The following is a 6247-nucleotide window of genomic DNA, read 5'->3' on the forward strand; positions in this document are numbered from 1 at the left end:
AATTTTGCTTGTATTCTTGCCTCTCATTGGTTGATTTCCAAAAAGGAACGCATAACATTTTGTATAATCTGGTTTGGTATGGGGACACCCCCCCCCCCCTTGACAACCAGCATAATCAACTGTATCCATCAATTCCCTCATTTCCAGTCCTTGGGATTCATGGAAAATTCCAGACTTAATGAATGTACCTTTAATTTCAAACAGTTACTCAATCTTACCTCATGTAAACAAGCGTCATGGCTGCTAGATCTATGTATCAGTTATTACCTCCCCTCTCTTCCCATCACTTCCGTTGCTACGGTTGTATTATTGCGCGGTAAATTTGAACTCATAAAAACAACACAATTTTACATCCCAAGTTGAATAATTATTTTAAAATTAAATTATAAGGAATGACTCTAATTCTTGGCCAAATTTTCGAGTATAATATGGTTTGGGTCACCCAGATAGCAAGCTGACATTGGGCCGATGTTGGCATATGGTTGGTAGATCGGCTACATATCGCGGTTGGCAGATCGATATTGGGCCAACATCGGTCCGACATTGTCATTACAACAGTCGGTGTATTGACATTGTTCCAACATCGGTCCGACATTGTAATTACAACAGTTGGTGCTTTGACATTGTACCAACATTGGTCCGACATTGTAATTACAACAGTTGGTGCACTGACATTGTTCTAACGTCGGGCCAACATCAGGCACGTAGCATCGTTCTTAAAAGTGGGGGGGGGGGGGCATAAAATTTTTTTTTTACTTACTTGAAAAAGTTGACAAGCAAAAGGATTGGGGTGGTGGTGGCCAATTTCCTTTCACTTCCAATTTTTTGCTATTTTTCCTTGATTTCACTATAAGCCATCCCCCCCCGTTGCTACGTGCCAGAACATTGTTATTTTTAATGTTGAAATATGGACATCTTTGTAGTGTTGGCCCGACATTCAACTTTTGTTGGAACGTTTAAAAAAATATTGAAACGTTTAAAAAATATTTATTTCTTTTATTTTTTTATTTCCTTTATTTATTTATTCATTTTTAATTATTTAACCCTTATGTAGATTTTCAAAACTATGGAATACAACTTAGATTTTTCTCGAAAACTGTCGACTAATAGTACAATTACGTCGGGATCGAAGTCGGGCTCGATAAGCTATTAATTTAAACAACACACCGCGCCGAAATTTAAATTTTTTGTGGGTTACACGCAGCCATGTTGATGTTGCACAGAAGGAAAGTTCGGAAGAGAGTGTCGCGAAAAGGAGAATCATGACTAGCTTTGGATGGAATTTCTGTTTTGAAAGAAGATGAAGACATTTTACGACACGGTACTGCGGTAGGTACAATGTACAAAATAATTTAACATGTGTCCTTGAATGAATAATTGCTTCTGCTACTGTTCCTTAGTCAGGACACTACACATAAAACACCTGGTAGTGAAATCGTTTGAGCAAGCGCTATTTCAATTTTGTTATAATAATTTAACACTTCTAAACATCTCTTATAAAGATGGATTTCAACCCGAATTAACTCGTTTGGGATCGATTCAGGAATTTTAGTGTTCCTCTCTGCAACATTTACAGAGTATGTAGTACAATGTAATAATATACATTTATTTTTGAACAAATGTTCAAGATCATTTTCAGCACTTATTTTGATTATTTAATAGTTGCATGCAGTGGACTGTGTCCGAGACGATTCCTACAGCGCCGGCGAATAGTCAGCTTGTAAAATTGGTGAGAACCAGCTCATTTTTTTTTAAGTAACACAAATAACCTAACATTGTTTTTATTAACTTTTAGCATAAAACTATAAAAAATATTGCATCTACTATATACCAAGTAAACAAGAGGTTTATATGTTCTTAATTTCCTTATCCTAAAAATACATAACAATGGATTCTGACGGGTAAACTAAACTGACAGTGGCGGATTTAAGGGGAGGGCGCACCAGGCGCACGCCCCCCCCCCCTAAAATTGTCAAAGTTAGCATAAATCACAGTTTCGTCTAGAAAATTAATATGTCTAATTGGTAGACCTCATTTTACCCTACAAAATCTCTAGAATCCAGGAGCTTCCGGGGGTTTCGCCCCCTGGGCCCCACAAGGCGGCCCCCAGACCCCTTGCCTAATTTTGCCTAAATAAAAACACTGCAAGATAGTGAATTTCTATTTTACACTATACTGAACTATCAGGTTGAAATAACCAATTGTTTTTACAGTCTTGTAGAGCCTTACTTTATTATTTGTCATATATTTATGTTTATATATATGCGATAGATATTGATGATAATACAATGTACATCCTAATGGTCATCTTTTCTTTCAGAAATTGTGCCAGCAAAGTTTGAAGTATCTATGGAAATGATCAACATTGAACTTTCCGAACCTTCCTACTTAAAGTGAATCCGTTCGTGACATGACCAGTTATTTGGCTACCCTCTAACATAACGCCATCTTTTATTTATTTATTATTGTGAATTTCATGGGATATCAGTGAGGAAGTGATTCAAGCAGACACTTGAGAAATTTCGGATCTAACTTAATTAGGATCTTTGGCATATTCGAGGAAAATAGCATGTGTTGATTTTATGGGATCTTTTTATTAATATAGTTGTGTAATGGATATTTTGTACTTAATACATGTGTTTGTCACTCTAGTCTAGTCATTAACTTTGTACGATAAATGTACATGGGCAACTGGAAGTTCATTGTAACTGCAATGACCTCTCCCAATGTCATTAAGTCAAATGCCATATTTTAAAAAAAGAAATAGTTTGTTTTATTACAAAGAAATGTCGATCAGTGAGAATACTTTGAAAAAATGTGCTTACATTGTACATCTATAAATGTATGTGTAATTTTTGTTTCAAAACACATTGTAAAAGAAACGATTTTTTAATTTTGAAAATATAGATTTGATCTTTGATAAATTGTGATGTTATCATTATTTCAGTTTTCATTGTATCTTCCTGGGATTTCTTATATTTCCATGGAATTCCATAGATTTCTAAATATCCGTGTGCACAAATATGTTGGGACAACATTGGGCCAACATAAGAATTATCATTGTTTGACATTGGGTCAATGTACTGCCTACATGTAGGTGCACAAATACGTTGGGCTTACATTGGGCCAACATCAGAATTGTAATTGTATGACATTGGGCCAACGTAGTGCCAACATGACGGTGCAACGTTGCGCCGATGAGCAAAATTACATTGGCCCAATATCATTTTCCGACATTGGACCAACGTAACTTACAACAGTGGCCCAACATTGGGCCAACATAACTGACAACAGTGGCCCAACGTTGGACCAACGTCAGAATTATCGTTCTATGACATTGGGCCAACGTTGCGCCAACATGTCGGCGCAACGTTGCGCCGATGAGCAAAATTACATTGGCCCAATATCATTTTCCGACATTGGACCAACGTAACTTACAACGGTGGCCCAACATTGGGCCAACGTAAGCTTGCTATCTGGGCAGTTTACGCTTTTTTATAATCCGCTTCGCGGATTATAAAGCGTAAACTGACCCAAACCATATTATACTCGATAATTTGGCCAAGAATTAGAGTCATTCCTTAAAGAGAAAATTTCTTTAATTAGTGTGTCTATTTCAAGAATGATTTCAGCTCTTAAAAATAAATAAATAGATAAACTAAAAAAAAAAATTATAGAAAAGCATTCTGGAGTAATAATCATTATTAAAGCATTCTCATTTTTCATCATAGTGTTAAATTATTGATGATTGTCAGAGGGTTTTAATAACGTTGATCGATGACGTCACAACTGCATCAAAACAAAAATGTGATAACGGCGCTGCTTGTATCCAGATAACTGTGTTTGAGAGGGAAATACTTTATAAATATGTTTGTGATTTATTAGAGAAAAGGAGCATTAATCAGGTTTACTGATTTTAAAGCCGTATGTTTTTCTTCACTGAAGACAAGAAGCTGCGTCCTTATGTAAGTCAGGATTTCCTCTGATATTCTTGAAAAAAAAAATCAAAGAATGCAAATATAAGTAATAAACAACGATTATTCAGTGAACATGGCATTATGAATAGCAATAGCTCTGCTGGCATATTTTCCAATATATGCCAGCAGAGCAATTGCTATTCATAATGCCATGTTCACTGAATAACGTTGTTTATTTCTTAAATAGTTCCATATATATAGACAATTTAAAGTAAAGAGATGTATATTTAATTAAATGTTGATGTGTCAGTAGCATGATTGTGAACCCCAACCCAGCATGCTACTTGTCGTTTCGGACGACACATAAAATGTTGTTGTAGGGTGAGCCCTGTTGTCTGGCGGCCCTAAAGTTGATGTTTATTGTTGAAATACATTTACCTGACCACTGTAACCAATATGTGCCGTGCAATAAAAAAAATAAACTTTAAATGTATTTTTAATTCTGCAGTGTTGCAAATACAAGCATAGGGCTTGCGTAATTCCATGTATATTGTGGGTGTCTGGGTAGGATATCCCATAAGACATGAATGAAATATATGGAGATAACGAACAGTACTGGGAAAAGCACTTTTACAGTGATGGTTTATTTTGATAATTAAATCTGTGTCCTGCACGGAGACACAAAATTGATAGTAAATAGGAAACATTTATAGTGGTCATAGGTATGGTGTTAGGGGTATTTACATGTGAAGGTAGGGAGTTGAGGGTATGGTGTTTGTCTTTTTCTTCAAGGACAACTCATTTGTGCTTTGAAATAACCCAATAACCCGCTATTTTCATTGAATTGATATTGAGCTAAATATTTATATCGTTAAAGCTGACATGAACTCTTAATCAAAGTACTGAGAGTACTGGGAAGCGCTATGCATGGTTTGAATTTGAAATTCATCAGAATTTAAATTCCTTATCGCATTGGAATAAGTACATGTAATATTTTCACGGTGCAGCTTTAAAGGGGGGGGGGGGGTTTAAGTTGTTTAATTGAAATAAACCCAGCTCTTGATTGACTTGACTGTTACATTAAATAACATCGAATGTAAGTTGTATTACAAAACGTTTTTAAATATGCAAAAAAAAAAGTTAACAAAGAGAATCTAATTCACTATCTCTGTGCAATTTTTTTAACGCAAGTTAGTTACTTTTATAACCTTTCTTTGTTTGTCACACCATAGGTTGGCTGCAATAATGTAGCCCTCTCCAATTTTTTTTTGGGGGGGGGGGGGGGGAGGGCTACAACTCCTTAGAATCTCCGTAATGGTGCAAATGCGGCTGTGAATCACTCCCGCACGGATTTTGGCTCAAATCATCAGTAAACGGCTATTTTAATAACATCTCTTACCTGGACTCCAAAAAAGTAATTATGCAAGACATAAATCCATCCAAAAATATTCACAACGACCCATATATCGGTTATTTTTCGTGTATGTCAACATCACAACTTGAATTTATCCGCCATGTTTACTGACCTTGATAGATTTTATTTTGGGACAGCCAATGAGAATTTAGAATCTACAGGAGCGGATCTAATAGGAATTCCCTTATTTTAAGCATACATATCGCTATTTGCGTAAAAATAACACTTGAAATGGTTTTATTTATCGATATTTTTGTGATACATTTCAGGACAGTCGTTTATAAACATCGACATTTGCTTTTTTTAGGTTGTTCCTAGTTGTTCTAAATTTCAAGCGAAAGTCTCAGGACGTCACGCGTGAACTGTCATGGCTGCTGCTGGTAAACATGCAGATATATTTTACATGGTTTTCGAGTTTAGCGGGCTATGTTGTTGACAGTGAATAAAAATTCCGTCTTATAAGAAGTAAGTTGAATGTAAAAATAATTTATTTTGCCTTCAATCGCCCGTATTTAAAAAAAATATATTTGCACCATTACGGAGATGCAATGGAATTGTAGCCCTCTCCAGAAAACATCAGATAAAAAAAATCGGAGAGGGCTACATTATTGCAGCTAACCATAGGGCAGTAACACAGTTACCCGTCCGGACAACAAGATTACTTGTGTTGCATTGTGGGTCCAGGTTTCTGCGATAAAATTAAATTTATATAAATGTTACAGTACGATTTTTTTCTTCTGACTCATCTCATTCAGATTATGTATATAGCTCTACATTAGCTGGAAAGCTGGAGTTTTTTTTTGGGGGGGGGGGGAGGGGGCAAATTTTGAATACCTAAGATGTTGCTGAAAACCTTCTAGTGGAATTTTGAACAATAAATCATTCTACTCTCAAAAATATTAATCGTACTTACTAA

The 6247-nt window shown here is 35.8% G+C and overlaps 1 protein-coding gene and 1 long non-coding RNA gene across 8 annotated transcripts in view; both read left to right on the top strand.

Annotated features, from left to right (window-relative positions):
- LOC134258762 (uncharacterized) overlaps positions 1-4410 on the top strand; it is a 35512-nt gene extending 31102 nt beyond the window's left edge. For all 7 annotated transcript variants that reach the window (XM_062741347.1, XM_062741377.1, XM_062741382.1 and 4 more), the window contains exon 6: positions 4179-4410. The gene's annotated coding sequence lies outside the window, so the exon portion shown is untranslated. The remainder of the gene's footprint in view (positions 1-4178) is intronic.
- On the top strand, positions 1187-2943 carry LOC134258716 (uncharacterized). Its single transcript, XR_009990213.1, has 3 exons — positions 1187-1329; positions 1663-1729; positions 2321-2943. It is a non-coding gene; the product is annotated as an uncharacterized LOC134258716 (long non-coding RNA).
- Positions 4411-6247: the final 1837 nt, after the last annotated feature.

This window comes from Saccostrea cucullata, unplaced genomic scaffold (assembly GCF_032062105.1).
Source record: "Saccostrea cucullata isolate Sc308-1 unplaced genomic scaffold, CSIRO_AGI_Scuc_v1 ctg1691, whole genome shotgun sequence".
Taxonomy (NCBI): domain Eukaryota; kingdom Metazoa; phylum Mollusca; class Bivalvia; order Ostreida; family Ostreidae; genus Saccostrea; species Saccostrea cuccullata.